This window comes from Jaculus jaculus, chromosome 5, assembly GCF_020740685.1.
Source record: "Jaculus jaculus isolate mJacJac1 chromosome 5, mJacJac1.mat.Y.cur, whole genome shotgun sequence".
In the NCBI taxonomy this organism is placed as follows: domain Eukaryota; kingdom Metazoa; phylum Chordata; class Mammalia; order Rodentia; family Dipodidae; genus Jaculus; species Jaculus jaculus.
The window spans coordinates 107,855,034-107,872,887 of NC_059106.1; the positions used below are offsets into that span (position 1 = coordinate 107,855,034).

The 17,854-nt window shown below is 43.2% G+C and overlaps 1 pseudogene; it reads right to left on the minus strand.

Moving 5' to 3' along the window:
* Positions 1–12,449: 12,449 nt before the first annotated feature.
* On the minus strand, positions 12,450–13,876 carry LOC101596341 (annotated as a pseudogene).
* Between the last annotated feature and the right edge of the window lie 3,978 nt (positions 13,877–17,854).

Genomic DNA, 17,854 nt, shown 5'->3' on the forward strand with positions numbered 1-17,854 from the left:
TAGGAGCTCAGCTGTAAGCGAGGTGGGGAGTTTCAGCTCCTATCTGCATGATCCTCAGCAATGCAAGAAACCAGGTGTGGGGGTGTTGTGGAACTTTCCTGAAAAGATCACTCCAACACCAGCATGAGTGAAAGTAGAGGAGTCTTTCCCAGGGACCAAAGGTGGGATCACTCCCCAAAGTAACTTTGGTTGACTTTCATTTTATAGTGTTCATAGCTGAGGGAAGGGGTGAGCAAACAAGCGGGAAGCTGGTTTGTAGAATCAGGACATGACACTTAGCTTGTACAGTCTATATGATCTTAAATAATTTTTCAAATCATACCTATGAATCAACAGGCATGTGAATCATGTAGTCAGGTCACCCTAAACATGAGCTCTATTTTACTCTTTTTTAGTCTAAACTGCCCTTTCCTCTAATTGTCCCTCTGGGTTCCCCTAGACAATTCTGTCTTTGGGATTCCTTCAGCTGCTGACAGAGACAAGTTCGGCTCCTCAGCAGTTAACTCGTACAGTGACTTAGTGCATCAGCCCTGCTTTCTGCTTCTTGTCCACTACAGTGGTGCAAGCCTATAATCTCAGTGCAGGGTGGTACAGATGAGAGAATCGACCTGGGTTACATGAGACCGTCTCATAAATAAGTAAACAAATTGTTAAAATGGTATTATATGTATTTTACCACAATAAAACCAGCTATAGGCAGGTGTGGTGGAACACGCCTTTAATCCCAGCACTCAGGAGGCAAAGGTAGGAGAATCGCTGTGAGTTCAAGGCCACCCTGGGAATACAGAGTGAATTCCAGGTCAGCCTGAGCTAGAGTGAGACCATACTTCAAAAAACAAACAAACAAACAAAAAACAGTTATATAGTACTAGAGACATTGTGAGAACCATTTTCAGGAAATAAAACGGCCACATGCTCTTTGGGACGGTTAATAAATACATAGCAGGATGAGTACCTAGCTGTGTAGGTGATGGACTTAATACTTAGGCCCTTTATCTCAGCAGTGTGTACTCAGAAAAGCCCACATGCTAACAAGGCAGAAAACAGAAGTCTAGCCAGTATGTCCTAACAACCTTGTGTTGAGCAGGAGGAATTCATCCCCATCCCAGTCACTTCTCCAGGGTTTTTACTCCCCACCATTGTCTTCCAGATATCTAGGCAAGTACTCCACCACTGAGCCACATTATCAACACATCTTCTCATTCCATTATTGCTCTTTCTAGAGCTGTTTCTGGGAGAGTTGATCCAGAGGGGTGCACATTGCCATACTAGAACCAGATCTTTTCAGGAAAGTGAATTTGTAATGAAACCTCTTCCGCTGATAGGAATTTTTGCTAACTTTCCAGCATGTGTTTATTATTTTTCCATTGCAGCATAACAAATCAACACAAAATTAACAGCTTCAAACCTCAGGCACTTAACAGTTTGCATTTCTACATCTCAAAGGTCCAGGCATGAGGCAGTTGGATTCTCCAGGGGAGAGATCTCTAGAGGCCCTTCCCAGCTTAGTAAGGTTTGTAGCAGGATTACATCACTTTGGTTGTAGAGCTGAGGTCCCTATTTTCTTACTAAGCTTTAAAAAAATTATTTATTTACAATGACAGAAGAGAATGAGAGAGAGGGAATGGGTGTGCCAGGGCCTCTTGCCACTATAAACAAATTCCAAATACATGTGCAACTTTGTGCATCTGGCTTTATGTAAGTACTGGGGAATAGAACCAGGTCTAGAAGGCTTTGCAAGCAAGTGCCTTTAACCACCAAGCCATTTCTCCATTACCTCTTGCTAGCTTTTGGCTGGAGTTGCTCTCAACTTCATGAGACAATTTTCAAGTCCTTGCTATCCAAACTGGTGGTGGAGTGCTTTTAACATGATTGGGGCCCAAAATCCAATCCCCAGCATCCTTGGGAAAGAGTGGGTTAAAACATTTCTTGCCAAGAAAAACCTTACTCTATTCAAGGACTTGCCTGCTTACTTCAAGCCCCCACTAGGACTTCTATTTTGAAAACAACTGATTGGGACTTCGTGTGTGTGTGTGTGTGTGTGTGTGTGTGTGTGTGTGTGTGTGTGTGTGTGTGTGTTTGGTTTCTTGAAGCAGGTTCTCACTCCACCCCAGGCTGACCTTGAACTCACAGCAATCCTCCTACCTCTGTTTCCTGAGTGCTGAGATTAAAAGCATGCACCACCATGCCTGGCTCAACATTTTTTTTTTTTTCTGGGGAAGCAAGTGTAGCATTAAGATTTAAACCACTTCCAGCTGTGGGTGACTTTTTCCCTTGGCTGGGCCTGGGCTGGCTTGGCCCAGACTCAGGCCAAGGCCTAGCCAGGAGGGGCTCAGCCTAAGACCCAGCCCAGGCCCAACTTGAAGGGCCCCCGAACCCTTACTCTCTACATGGATTCTTTATCCCCTCCAGCTCCCCACATGGCAGGAGCTCCATGAACTTTCTTTTCTCTTTCCACCACTTTTTCCTCAGACCCATATCTGGTCACATGGACTCCTGAACTACATGTGGCCCACATGGGCTTTGGGGCTCCACATGGTGTACTTCTCTTCTCCCCAGTTTATCTCCCCTTACCTCCCAGCTTTCCCCTTTCTGCACTCCTTTGTAAAATCTGAATAAAATGTGGTATTAAAAAAGTGGGGGGGGGCGCTGGAGAGATGGTTTAGTGGTTAAGCGCTTGCCTGTGAAGCCTAAGGATCCTGTTTCGAGGTTTGATTTCCCAGACTTACCTTAGCCAGATGCACAAGGGGGCACACGCATCTGGAGTTAGTTTGCAGTGGCTGGAGGCCCTGGTGTGCCCATTCTCTCTCTCTCTCTCTTTCTCTCTCTCTCTCTCTCTCTCTCTCTCTCTCTGTCTCTCTCTCTCTCTCTCTCTCTTTCTATCTGCCTCTTTTCTCTCTGTCTGTTGCTCTCAAATAAATAAATAAGATTTAAACCACCTGGACATGGTGACACAAGCCTTTAATTCTAGCACTCAGGAGGCTGAGTTTAGGAGAATAGAGGCCAGACTGAGACTACATAGTGAATTCCAGGTCAATTTGGGCTAGAACAAGACCCTATCTGGAAACAACAAAAATCAAGAACAAAACAAAACAAAAAAGATCTAAACCAGGTGAGGCAGTTAGGGTCACAGGACCCAGAAAGGAAACACTAGGAATGTCTTTGAGCCTGTTGCAGTGTCCCCTTTGCTAAAGATCAGAGAAGAATCTGGCTTCCCCTTATCTTGTGCCTAAAAGAGTTATATAGAACTATTTTTTTCATAAACAGCCTGAGTCCCTCTCTGGGAAGGAGTTTTCCTTTCCTAAAATTAAGGTTTAAATCCAATCCCGACATTCTACTTGGTTAAGCTTGACCCTAAACTTGGCTTCACATCTGGCTTCTTCTTGACACAACCCCTAGCCCAGACCAATAAGGTAATACCCACCACAATATGGTTATGGTTGATGTTTACCACGTGAGCAAGGTCTCCTGTTGGCTTTTAACCTCTCCTGAACTTCCAGGTCCTTGCTCTGGTAAGGCCCCTCTTCTCAGTCTAGCTAGGCTGAAATGAGGGAGGAACCCCATAGCTACTTCCAGCCCCTCCTGCCTTCCACATGGCAGGAGCTCACTGTACTTTTCTTCTCCATTTCCTCTACAAAGTTGTTGCAGTCATGTGTGCATTGCTGGCAGAAGTCACCTGACCAAGAGCAGCTTTTGGGAAAAAGGATTTATTTTGGCTTACAGACTCGAAGGGAAGCTCCACGATGGCAAGGGGAAATGATGGCATGAGCAGAGGGTGGACATCATCCCCTGGCCAACGTAAGGTAAACAATAGCAACAGGAGAGTGTGCCAAATACTAGTAAGGGGAAACTGGCTATAACACCCACAAGCCCATCCCCAACAACACACTGCCTCCGGAAAGCATTAATTCCCAAATCTCTATCAGCTGTATACCTAGGATTCAGAACACCTAAGTTTATGGGGGACACCTGAATTAAACCACCACAAAAGTATTTCTAAAATCCCTTTTAATGTTTTTTCCCAATCCCAGGCTTGGCTATGACTAAGCTTAGAGACCACGTGGATGCACCCATCCATCCTTGGGACTCACTTTCCCTTGTTCCCCTAACTTTTCCCCGAATAAATGTAATAATTTAATAATTATCTTTCTCAGTCTGTTTTAATTCAATTCTTAGGTTTTTTTATTGACAACTTCCATAATTGTTAACAATATTTGATGGTAATTCCTTCCCTCCCCCCACTTTCCCCTTTGAAATTCCACTCTCCATCATATCCCCTCCCTCTCTCAACCAGTCTCTCTTTTAACTTGATGTCATGATCTTTTCTTCTTATTATGATGGTCTTGTGTAGGTAGTGTCAGGAACTGTGAGGTCATGGATATCCAGGCCATTTTGTGTTTGGAGGAGGATGTTGTAAGGAGTCCTACCCTTCCTTTGGCTCTTACATTTTTCAGCCACCGCTTCCACAATGGACCTTGAGCCTTGGAGGTGTGATAGAGATGTTGCAGTGCTGAGCACTCCTCTCTCACTTCTTCTCAGCACCATGGTGCCTCCTGAGTTATCCCAAGGTCACTGCCATTTGAAAAGAGAAGCTTCTCTAACCAATAGTGAGGGTAGCATTAACATACTGGTGTTAACATAAAGAGAAGTGTTTACTGGCCACTTTGGTGAGCATAGTATATACATTTAGCCAGACACCAGCAGACATTATACCCCTAGGGCCCATGACTACCCCTGTTGTAGGTTTTCAGTATCAGGGATGGAATGGGCCTCCAGTCAAATTAGAGGGTGGTTGAATTTCCCCATAACAGACGTGCCACTGTTGCACCCGTTGGCTCATTTGGCCTGGCAGGCCAAATATAAGGCTTACAGTGTCCACTGTTGAGCATCTTTACTGGTGATTTATCTCCGGCCCATTGAACTGCATGCAGCATAGCTTTTCCCAGCTTCCTGTTAGCTGGTCTATATGGAGGAGGTTTTCAGCTCAGCTCCATCAGGATTACTTAGTGACCTTGCAGCCCATGTGGAGTCTTCAGCAATGGGGTCTTACCATCTATACCTGGTGGGAAACCAAGGGCCTCAGCAATGGCCTGTAATGTTTTGGGGACATCAGTGACCTCCCTGGCCAACAACTCACTGGAAAGTATCCCACACCTGCCACTGAAAATTTTCTAGTTACAATCTATGGCTCCTGAATGTTCCATTGTCCAAAAAAGTAGGTTTCCATATGACTTATTTATATTCTCTTAATATAAATAATCTCTTCCACTGACCTCACTTAGGCCTTTTCACCCCTGTTAATCTGTTCTTCTACTTACATATATACAGTACCATGCTATTAAGACCCCACTCCCTCCCTTTCTACTCCCTTAATATCCTTTTTCTAGCTTACTGGCCTCTGCTATTAAGTTTTATTCCTACTCACATAGAAGTCCAAAGGTTTGTAGCTAGGATCTACATGAGAGAGAACAGCATGACATTGGCTTCTGGGCCTGGGTTACCTCACTAAGTATAATCCTTTCCAGATCCATCCAATTCCCTGAAAATTTCACAACTTCAATTTTCTTTACCTCTGAGCATTGTGTAAATGTGCCACATCTTCATTATCCACTTACCAGTTGAGGGACATCTAGGCTGGTTCCATTTCCTAGCTATCGTGAATAGAGTGGCAATAAACATGGTTCAGCAAGTATCTCTAAGGTAGTGAGATGAGTCCTTAGGATATATGCCTAAGAGTGGTATAGCTGGATCATATGGTAGATCTATGTTTAGCTGTCTCAGGATACACCACACTGATTTCCACAATGGCTGGACCAGATTGCATTCCCCCCAACAGTGTAGAAGGGTTGCTCTTTTTCTAGATCCTCACCAGCATTTATGGTCATTTGTTTTCATGATGGTAGCCAATCTGACAGGAATGAGATGGAATCGCAACATAGTTTTAATCTATATTTCCCCCATGACTAGGGATGTAGAACATTTTTTTAGATGTTTATATGCTGTTGCAGTCCAGTTCTCATTGCTGGTGGAAATCACCCAACCAAGAGCAGCTTCTGGGAAAAAGAGATTTATTTTGGCTTACAGGCTCGAGGGGAAGCTCCACAATGACAGGGGAAAACGATGGCATGAGCAGAGGGTGGACATCACCCCCTGGCCAACATAAGGTGGACCACAGCCACAGGAGGGTGTGCCAAACACTGGCAAGGGGAAACTGGCTTTAATACCCATAAGCCTGCCCCCAACAATACACTCCCTCCAGGAGGCGTTAATTCCCAAATCTCCATCAGCTGGGAACCTAGCATTGAGAACACCTAAGTTTATGGGGGACACCTGAATCAAACCACCACATATGCCATCTGTATTTCTTCTTTTGAGAACTCTCTATTTAGTTCCATAGCCCATTTTTTAATTGGATTGTTTGGTTTCTTATTATTTAATTTTTTGAGTTCTTTGTATATCCTAGATATTAATCTTCTATCAGATGTTTAGCATGCAAAGATTTTCTCACATTCTGTATGTTGCCTCTTTGCTCTATTCACAGTGTCCTTTGCTGTACAGAAGCTTTGTAATTTTATGAGATCCCCGTGACTGATATCTGTGGTTTTATTTCCTGAGCCACTGGGTTTATATTCAGAAAGTCATTGCCTATGCCAATAGGTTGAAGGGTTTCCCCTACTTTTTCCTCTATCAGTTTCAGAGTTTCAGGTCTGATATTAAGATCTTTAATCCATTTGGACTTAATTATTGTACATGGAGAGAGATAATGATCTATTTTCATCCTTCTACAGATACATATCCAGTTTTCCCAGCACCATTTGCTGAAGAGGCTGTCTTTTCTCCAATGAGTATTTTTGGCATTTTTATCAAATATCAGGTGGCTATAGCTAACCAGGCTTACATCTGGACCTCTATTCTGTTCCATTGATCTATATGTCTGTTTTGTGCCAATACCATGCTGTTTTTGTTACTATGGCTCTGTAATATAGGTTAAAATCAGGTATGGTGATACCACCACCCTTATTTTTGTTTCTCAAAATTGTTGTAGATATTCAAGGTTTTTTGTGCTTCCAAACTAATTTTTGGATTGTTTTTTCTATTTCTGTGAAGAATGCCATTGGAATTTTAATGGGGATTGCATTAAGTGTGTAGATTGCTTTTGGTAACATTGCCATTTTCACAATATTGATTCTTCCAATCCAAGAACAAGGGCTATCTTTCCATTTCCTAGTGTCTTTGTGACTTCTCACTTTGAGTGTTTTAAAGTTTTCATTTTAGAGATGCTTTACTTCCTTGTTTAGGTTTATTCCAAGGTACTTTTTTTTAATGCAATTGTGAATGGGAGTGATTCTCTGATTTCATCCTCTGTGTTTTTGTTGTTAGCATATAGGAAGGCTACTGATTTCTGTGTGTTTATTTTGTATCATGCTACATGGCTGTAGGTTTTGATCAGCTCTAACAGTTTGCTAGTAGAGTCTTTAGGGTCCTTTATGTATAGAATCATGTCATCTGCAAATAATGATAACTTGATCTCTTCCTTTCCAATTTGTATCCATTTTATGAGTATCTCTTGCCTTATTGCCAAGGCTAAGACTTCCAGTACTGTATTAATTAAAGTGGGGACAGTGGACACCCTTGTCTTGTTCCTGATTTTAGTTGAAAAGCTTCAAGTTTTTCCCCATTTAGTATTATGTTGGCTGTAGGTTTGTCATAAATAGCCTTTATTATGTTGAGATATGTTCCTTCTTCTTTTTTTTTTTAAATTTTTATTTATTTATTTGAGAGCGACAGACACAGAGAGAAAGACAGATAGAGGGAGAGAGAGAGAATGGGCGCGCCAGGGCTTCCAGCCTCTGCAAACGAACTCCAGACGCGTGCGCCCCCTTGTGCATCTGGCTAACGTGGGATCTGGGGAACCAAGCCTCGAACCAGGGTCCTTAGGCTTCACAGGCAAGCGCTTAACCGCTAAGCCATCTCTCCAGCCCTCTTCTTCTTTTTTTTGTGAGTTTTGAGGTAGGGTCTCACTCTGGCCCAGGCGAACCTAGAATCCAACATGTACTATACCCTGAATTCTTGTTCTTGATCTTTTTATAGTGTCCTGAATATCTTGAAATTCCTATCCATACTTTCCTATTAATTTGTCTTTCTCTTCGTTGGACTGTATTAACTCTGCCACCTCATCTTCTAGTTAAGATATTCTGTTCTCTCCTTCACCCATTTCACTGGTGATATTTTCTATAGCATTTTTTATTTTACTGACTGTTTTTCATTGCTAGTGTTTCTGACTGCTTTTTTTCTCTATTATTTCTACTTCCTTATTTATGTTTTATATTGACCTGCTTATTTCATTAAATTGTTTTCCTAGGTCTTCTCTGATTTCTCTTATTTCCTCTTTCATTTCTTTGATTTCCTCATGCATATTTATAATCATTCTTTTGAAATCTTTCTCAGGTATTTCCTCTATATCAGTCTCACTGGAGGTCATTTCTAATGCACTTTTTGGTGGAATATTGTTAATTCACCTCTTTGTTAAAAATAAATATGAGGGCTAGGGAGATTGCTTAGTGGTTAAGGTGCTTGCCTACAAAGCCCAAGGACCCATGTTCAATCTCTCTCCAGATCCCATGTCAGCCAGACACATAAAGGTGATGCAAGCATAGTGTTACACATGTGCACTAGGTGGCAGAAACATCTAGAGTTTGATTGCGGTGGCTGATACCTTGGAGCACCAATTCTCTCTCTGCTGTTCTCTCACTCTTGCTCTCTCTAAGAAGAAAAATTTAAGGTTTGGAGTTTAAGGACTTTTCCTGAATCCCCCAAGCCCCATTACAGGTATAGGGATAATTACTTAATTTAATCTTCTATTACAAAATAATTTAGGGCTGGAGAGATAGATGGCTTAGTGGTTAAGGCACTTGCCTTCAAACTCAAAGAACCCAGGTCCAATTCCCCAGGACCCACGTAAGCCAGATGTACAAGGTGGCACATGCATCTGGAATTTGTTTGCAGAAGCTAGAGGCCCTGGTGTGCCCATTGTCTCTCTCTCTCTCTCTCTCTCTCTCTCTCTCTCTCTCTCTTTCTGCCTCTCTCAAATAAGTAAATAAATAATAGAGCAAAAAAGAGTATTATTTAATTACAATATTATTTAAAGAATATTGGTGCAGAGCTCGCAATGTTGCTCAATGGGAAACACTTGTCTAACATGCAGTAGACCTTGGGTTCAATTCTCAGCACTACAAAACAAACAAACAATAACAACAAAGGAGAATGTATGTGGGAAGCCATGCTGGCTTCGTCAGGCTTTGCCATGTCAGCTTGTTTACTGCTTTTGTATCCTAATTGTCTGCGCATGAGCACATGATGTTATTCTAATATGGTTGCTCACCCATCCCGATTGGGTGATGCAAAATCATCTGATGAGACTTAAGCCAATCAGACGACGCTATACAATCACATGACCATAAGTATATAAGCTTGGCGCTCCGTAGGGTCGGGGTCCTTCTCTCTTTCAGTTTGGAGCTCCCAATAAAGTGTGCTTGAGAAGAATCCTGTTGTTGTCGTTCTTCCTGCTGGCGGGAGGGGCGCAACAAGTGGTGCCGAAACCCGGGAACTTGTCAACAAACGGCCAATTGAGAGGACCCCTGAGGATACTTCCGAGGGAGGATTCAGAACTCAACACACGGAGCGGTGGTACCGGTAAGTCCCCTGGTGCTATATGATAAGTTTTTGCCTGTAACTGATCTATAAGTAACGTATATAAGGTTGCAAAATGGGACAACACCACTCTACCTTTTTGGAGCCACTTCAGGAAGTATTAAAACAACGTAAACTTAAGATTTCAGATAAAACTCTTAAAGGGTTTTTGGAAGAAGTGGATATGATAGCGCCTTGGTTTGAGCTGACTGGGGGTTTAAATTTGACCTGCTGGGATAAGTTAGGCAGAGACATCGACCGTGAGTCAGAAACGCAAAAGTTGCGCGCAGGTACACAGCCCTTATGGCGCTTGGTGCGATCATGTTTGGAGGACAAACGTTGTGAAGAAGTGATCAGGGAAGGCCAACGCATATTAGCACATCATCAAGATAGTATGTCAGAGTCTGAAGAAAGTAAAAGGGGACAACAAAAAAAGGTTAAAATGAAAAGTGAACCTAGGTTTCAGATAGAACAGAATAAATGTGCACAGAATAAAAGTAAATCACAAAAGGAAGGGCCACATTCAGGTCCGAAGCTATATCCAGATTTAACGGAACTTGCAAATTTATATATAGAAAGTTCTAGTGAATCTGAGGGAGAAGAATTAACTCCAGAGGAAGAACAGGATTTTGAGGAAGTAGAGACCAAGTATGTTCGGGAATGTTCTAGACCCAGACAAGATGGCGTCTTTACTCCTCCTCCAGCTTATGCCTCTACAAGTAAAAAATGTAAACAACAAGATGGCCGACTTCCGTTCGGGGCGTGTCCTTCATCCGGATGTAGTTTGATAAAACCAGAGACTTGGAGAAAGTTGGCTAGTGCTTATCCAGTTTTTGAGGACCCTAATACCAATACTAGATATCATGAAGCTATAGGATATAAGGAACTCAAGGATCTTGCAGAAGCTACTAGAACTTATGGGATAAATGCTTCTTTTACTATGGCTTTGTTAGAATGTCTTTCTAGCAATTGTATGACTCCAGCAGATTGGTTTGGAGTATCAAAGGCTTGTTTAAGCCTAGGACAATATTTAGATTGGAAATCTCTATATACTGATGCTGCTCAAAGTCAAGCCAGAATAAATGCAGCAAATAATCAGCCAGTATGGAATTTTGATATGCTTATGGGACAAGGACAATGGGCTAATAATCAGATTGCCTATCCTCTTCAAGTTTATCAGCAAATAAATGCTATTGCTCTCAGAGCCTGGAGGGCATTGCCAAATAGAGGGGAAGTATCAGGCAACCTTACTAAAATTATTCAGGGAGCTACTGAACCATTTTCAGACTTTGTAGCTCGCATGATGGAAGCAGCTGGTCGTATTTTTGGTGATGCTGACCAAGCCATGCCACTTGTGGAACAACTAATTTACTTTTGTCCCCATTCCAGTAGAGGCGGATCCAACTACCTTTCCTTTAGTAGGACTTATTCGTCATAAAAGAGATTTTGGTATTACTGCAGCAATCATTTCAGCCATAGTCATTTCAGCTGCAGCAGTAACTACTGCTGCTCTTGCATCTCAAGCTCAAACTGTGGAAGTTGTTAATAACATAGTAGAAAAGACTTCTGCAGCATTAGAAACACAAGAAGCAATTAATAAGCACCTTCTTGCTGGTATTCATCTAGTTAATCAAAGAGTAGATCTGGTGCAGAATCAAGTAGAGGAATTATATAAAATAATACAACTTGGATATGTTTCCCAGTATCAACATTTGTGTATTACTCCTTTGCAATTTAATTTTACTGCTTCTTTTAATCAGAGTCGCAAGCTAGCTGAATTTTTGGCAGGAAACTGGACACTTGAAGGAGAGCAGCTATCTCGGAAGTTATTGTTCCAGATTGTACAGCTGAATGGAACTCATCTGGAGCCAATCTCTTTGGGAGATTTTACTTCTTGGCTATCTTCTGCATTTTCTTTCTTTAAGGAATGGGTGGGGGTGGCTATGTTCGGAGCAGCCCTTTTGTGTGGTATGGTGTTCTGTCTCTGGCTTATCTGTCGAATCAGACGACAACGTCAGCAGGATAACATAAAGATTGTTCAGGCACTTATGGCTTTGGATCAAGGAGCATCTCCACAAGTATGGCTGGCTAGCCTGCGTAATGGTTAGTTTCACCCTGTCTTATGTAAGGCCTTTGCACACCAAGTGACCTTGTTGTCATTGTACCTTGGAAGGCTTACATCCCTGCATGAGCAGCCTTTGCACCCCGAAGGGATTTTTCTCATTGCACTCGGGAAGGTGCTTAAGCAAGTTTTTGGTCTTAGGCTCTACCCTCGATCGGACTGGCCATCATGAGGGTTGGTCCTTGATCGGGTATCCTGAGGTTCAAAACAATTTTTTAAAGGGGGAACTGTGGGAAGCCATGCTGGCTTCGTCAGGCTTTGCCATGTCAGCTTGTTTACTGCTTTTGTATCCTAATTGTCTGCGCATGAGCACATGATGTTATTCTAATATGGTTGCTCACCCATCCCGATTGGGTGATGCAAAAATCATCTGATGAGACTTAAGCCAATCAGACGACGCTATACAATCACATGACCATAAGTATATAAGCTTGGCGCTCCGTAGGGTCGGGGTCCTTCTCTCTTTCAGTTTGGAGCTCCCAATAAAGTGTGCTTGAGAAGAATCCTGTTGTTGTCGTTCTTCCTGCTGGCGGGAGGGGAGCAACAAATGTACATGCAAAAACATCTGAAAATGTCACTTTATAAAATTCGGTAATATACAAAAAGTAAATATGCATTTACCTTTGGCCCAGTGATTCTACTGTTTTAGGTTAACTTTCAAGAAAATCAGCTTTTCAAAATGCCCTGTGGCAAGCCTGTGTTAGAAGCTGCCAGCTTCCATGGGTATGCTAAAGAGCGTTTCTGCGGGGACAGTACTTAGGGGGCAGCCCAAAAACCTGACTGCCAAGGTAGAAAGCCCAGGCCAGGAGGACCGCTTCAGGTTCCAGTAGGTAATTGGGTCACAGCTGTGCTCCAGCAGCTCTTCCTCCAAATACACAAGCACCATGTCTTCAGGCAGCTTCTCTCTCTGACTTCTTTTCTTCACCAGTGCCACAGGTGACTACAGGCTCTCCTCTGCACCAGAGTCTTTTGATGGAGACCCTGAGTCACAGCTGTTGGGATGTGGCCCTGTCCTCTGAGGTAGAATTCAGTATTTTTAGCTGCCTAATTAACTGCTCTAGCACCTCCTCTGTGAAAAGGGTGCCTTTGTAGCAAGGGCCCAGCAGTGTGGGGAAGATGGAGGGTGGCCGACAGCACCTGGCCATGGCTTCCTTCAGTGACTTCAGCATGGAGTCAATGCCCATTGTCTCCCCAAAGAGCATCTCGACTTTCCTGCTGAGGATAGGAATCATGGGGATAACCTGGCTCAGAGTGGACATGTGGGCGCTGATCTCCGGAATTGTAGCATTAAAGGGTCTCAGCACATGACATACAGACTGCATGACCTCCCATTGGTCACAGCTGATAAGTTCTCTGAAGTTACACTCAATGGACACCTCATTAACTGCCCTCTTTTGCTTGATGAGCCATTCAAGCATATGGAATGACATGACCCACTTGGACGACACATCCTGGATTAGTTGGTGCTGCGGCAGCTCAGAAAGCTTCTCTCTGGCTCTGGGAGGTCGATGGACACGCTCGCACAGCTTCCGAGCAATGCCCAGTAAGTTCTGCACCATCCTCTGATGAGGTCCACTGTGTGGCTGAAGCACTGCCCACTTGAGTGCTCCCCTCACTCAGTGTCTCCCCTATGCTTGGATTGTCAGTGACTGTGACGCCAACCTGAAGGCCAATGGCGGGCACCCCAGCTTCCCACCAGCACTCCAGCTGCTTCCGAATGCTGATGTCGCTACAGTCATGGTCCATCTGAGATATGTCTAAAAGTGCTGAACAGTGGTGGTCCTCACAATGTGGTCGGACAGAGAACACAAAGGTAACCCAGTGAGCTGTGAGGGTCAGGTACTCACGGGTCTGACTACTCATCCATATTCCAGAAGTGAAATGGACCACACCACTCTCAGCTTCCTTTAGATATGACATAATTATTTGTTTCACATTGTCATCATACCTGGGATAGCCGTCCTACAGAAGTAGGAAGGGGCGGGGAGAGTACTGAGGTTTCAAGTATTCGAGCAGCCTGTTAAAGCCAACATTGTCTACCAATGCTGCTCTCTGGGCACCCATGGGCTACCGAGCATGGAGACATCAGGAGCTTCCTCTTTCCATGACGCCTCTGAGAAGTTCTATAACTCTCACCATGTTGCCAAAAAATAAATCACAAGCTGTAATGATTGCACTTGTTTTTTATCACAACTCCAGGACAACTCAGGTCTCAGACATGACACATGCGAAGAATTTGGCGCCATCTACTGATGAAATTGCCAAAAAAAAAAAAAAAAGTCAAGCTAGTAGTTTTGTAGTTTAATAGGAAAATTCAAGTCTCCACGAATAATCCTTAATGAACTCATTGTGGGACTGTGGAGCATCCCAATTAAGTTTGAGTGTCATTTAAATGTTGCATTGCCTTGTTTTGATCCATGTATTATTGCTATTGAAAGGCCCAAGAATTCAGAAGCTCAGAAATACTATCACGCTCCAAGGGGAGCTTAAGCGGGCCCCCTGCATACCTCAAACTCCAGGCTTTACTCTGTGTTGGAAGTAAGTAAAGAATCCCTCTTCCCATTATATCAGAGCCCGCTCCTAATATAAAACTAGGTAAAAAGGGCATGAGATAGCCCTCAAGGATGGGAAATAAGTAATGAAGTGAACCACTTATTTGGTTTCTGTAAATAGCCTGCACTATAAGCCTTACACTATAAGCCTTAATAGCCCACACTGTAAGCCTTAGTAGCTCGCACCATAAGCTGTAGCAGCCTGCCTCAGACCACCAAGGTCACAGGAGGCTGATACCATACTCTGCTACCCCCACCTAAGGACCTGCGCAAATGCTGACCTCCAAGGTCATAGGAGACTGGTACCACACTCTGCTACTCCCACCCAAGGACCTGCGCAAATGCTGACCACCAAGGTCATACAAGACTGATTGGTCCATGAGGGGCTTGAACAAATTAAACTAATTGGCTTAGAAACTATGGGGTGGCACAAACTGACTGGCTAATACCTTGCGGGCTCCTGATATTAAAAAATGATTGGTCTAATGCACAGGCTTTGTTAGAAACCCTATAAAAACTGTCCCGTTCCTGCATTCGGGGCTCTGCAGTCCTCTACCCCTGTGCGGTGTACGACTGTGGGCCCCAGCGCGCTTGGAATAAAATCCTCTTGCAGTTTGCATCAAGACCGCTTCTCATGAGTGATTTGGGGTGTCACCATATCCGGGCAGAGTGTGGGGGACCCCCTGTTGGGGTTTTTTCCTTCACTATGTAGGGGAAAATCCCTGTTCTTAGAAATATGTATTGAGGACTTGAGGGATGGCTTAGCAGTTAAGGAGTTTGCCTACAAAGCCAAAGAACACAGGTTTGATTCCCCAGTTCCCATGTTAGCCAGATGTACAAGGGGGTACAAATGTCTGGAGTTCATCTGCAGTGGCTTGAGGCCTGGCATACCCATTCTCTCTCTCTCTCCCTCTCTCTCTCTCTCCCTCTTTCTCTGTCAAATAAATAAAAATAAAATATTTTTTAAAAAGAAATACATATTGAAGGAATGGAGAGATGGTTTAGTGGTTAAGGTGCTTTCCAGCAAAGCTAAAGGACCCACGTTTGATTCCCCAGTACTCACATAAAGCCAGATGCACAAGGTGGCACATGTGTCTGGAGTTTGCAGTGGCTAGCAGCTCTCATGCCCATTCTTTCTCTCTATCTGCTTCTTTTCCTCTCTCTTAAATAAATAAAAGAAATACATATTGAAACCCAGTGTGATGGCACATACTTTTAATCCCAGCACTCGGGAGAGGAAGGTAGGAGGATCACCATGTGTTTTAGGTCACCATAAGACTACATAGTGAATTCCAGGTCAGCCTGGACTCAAGCGAGACCCTACCTCAAAAAAAAAAAGGTTTTTAAAAAAACGTTTCTGTGTGAAATTACTTCAAAATGGTTTTTTATTTTTATACTTTTGCAAGTTTGTGTATGCATGTTCATATATATGTGGATGCATGAGTGTATGTGGGTATATGTATGGACATGTGTGTGGAGGCCAGAGACTCAGTCACTCACCACCTTATTTTTAGGGACAAGGTCTTTCACAGAACCTGGAGCTCACCCATTTGGTTAGACTAATTAGCCAGCAATTCCCAAGAATCTTCCTATCTCTGCCTCCCCAGTGCTGGGACTACAGGAGAGTGCCACAACACCTGGATTTTCATGTGGGTGCTAGGGATCCAATCTTGGGTCCTGGGGCTGGAGAGATGGCTCAGCGGTTAAAAGCACTTGCTTCCAAACTCAGGTCCCCATGGTTACATGGCAAGCACTTACTGACTGAGCCATCTCCCCAATGTAGGAGTTAAAAAAGATGAAACTTTTTAAACTTTAAGGTATATAATACTTTAAGGTATATAAAAACATGCATTTAGCCAGGCCTGGTAGCTCATGCCTTTAATCCCAGCACTTGAGAAGAAGAGGTAGGAGGATTGACATATATTCAAGGCCACCCCAAGACTATATAGTTAGTTCCACGTCAGCCTGGGCTAAAGTTAGACCCTACCTCAAAAAACCAAAACAGAAAAAAAGAAAAAGCATTTAAACATTTTTAAATGCCTAGAAATTAAAAGCATTGACTCAGATAGATACTGATACAGGATTTAGGGATTCAGGAGAGGTCCCCAAACTTATGTACCCCAATTTTGAGTCCTGTCCTACCTTTAACAAATAATTGATAAAGATGTATGCCAGAAGAATAAATTATGAATTATCAACCTTATATAGGGAAGAACCACAAATTGTGGGATTTATTTAAGGGAGATTGGGGTCTGGGAAGAATGTTACAGCAAAGTCATAAGCATGTGGACAGTAGGAAACATGCACTCATGTGAAAAACAGCACAGTCCCTGAGATTCATGTAAGAGAAATTAAGTGGGCTGGAGAAATGGTTTAGCGGTTAAGACATTTGCCTGCTAAGCCAAAGGATCCTGGTTCAGTTCTCCAGGACCCATGTAAGCCAGATACAGAAGGAGGTGCATGCATCTGGAGTTTGTTTGCAGTGGCTAGAGGCCCTGGTACACTCTCTCTGTCTCCCTCTTTCTCTCTCTCAAATAAATAAATAAATAAATATTTTTTAAAAGAGAGAAATTAAGGGTTTTTTTTTTAATTTTTATTTATTTATTTATTTATTTATTTGAGAGCGACAGACACAGAGAGAAAGACAGATAGAGGGAGAGAGAGAGAATGGGCTCGCCAGGGCTTCCAGCCTCTGCAAACGAACTCCAGACGCGTGCGCCCCCTTGTGCATCTGGCTAACGTGGGACCTGGGGAACCGAGCCTCGAACCGGGGTCCTTAGGCTTCACAGGCAAGCGCTTAACCGCTAAGCCATCTCTCCAGCCCAAGAAATTAAGGTTTTTAAGGAAAGACTGGAGTAGAACCACTAACACATGGAGGATACTCATTTAAGGTAAACTGAGGTTTTCAAGGAAAGGCTGGGGTAAAGCCACAAACACATGGAAGTTAGAACTTAAAGTTCACTTAGGGGCTAGAGAGACGGCTTAGCAGTTGCCTGCAAAATCTAAGGACCCAGGTTCTCTTATCCAGGTCCCACATAAGCCAGATGCACACGGTGCACAAGCGCATGCATCTGAAGTTGGTTTGTAGCCGCTAGAGGCCCTGGTGCACCCATTCTCATTCACTCTCTTTCTCTCCCTCTCTCTGTCTCTAATAAATAAATAAAAATAAATCTTTTTTATAAGTCATAAGAACTTAAAGCTCATTTTTAAAAGAGATTGAGGTTTATAGAGAAAGACTGGAGTGATGCCACAGGACATGGAGGATAAATCATAGGAGTTTGTGTAGAGACACTTAGAAGGGACACACATAGCAACCGCCTTCTGTTTCCCCATGGAAGGAAGTTAAGAGGGCAAATGGTGAGCGCTTAACAAAGAGTAGCAGAAGGGAAATATTAAAGCATAGACCAAAAAGTTCAAATGAGAAATGAGTAGTAAAGAGAGTTATACCCATGGCTACCCCAAGTTTAGCAAAATTACAACAGGCCTAGAG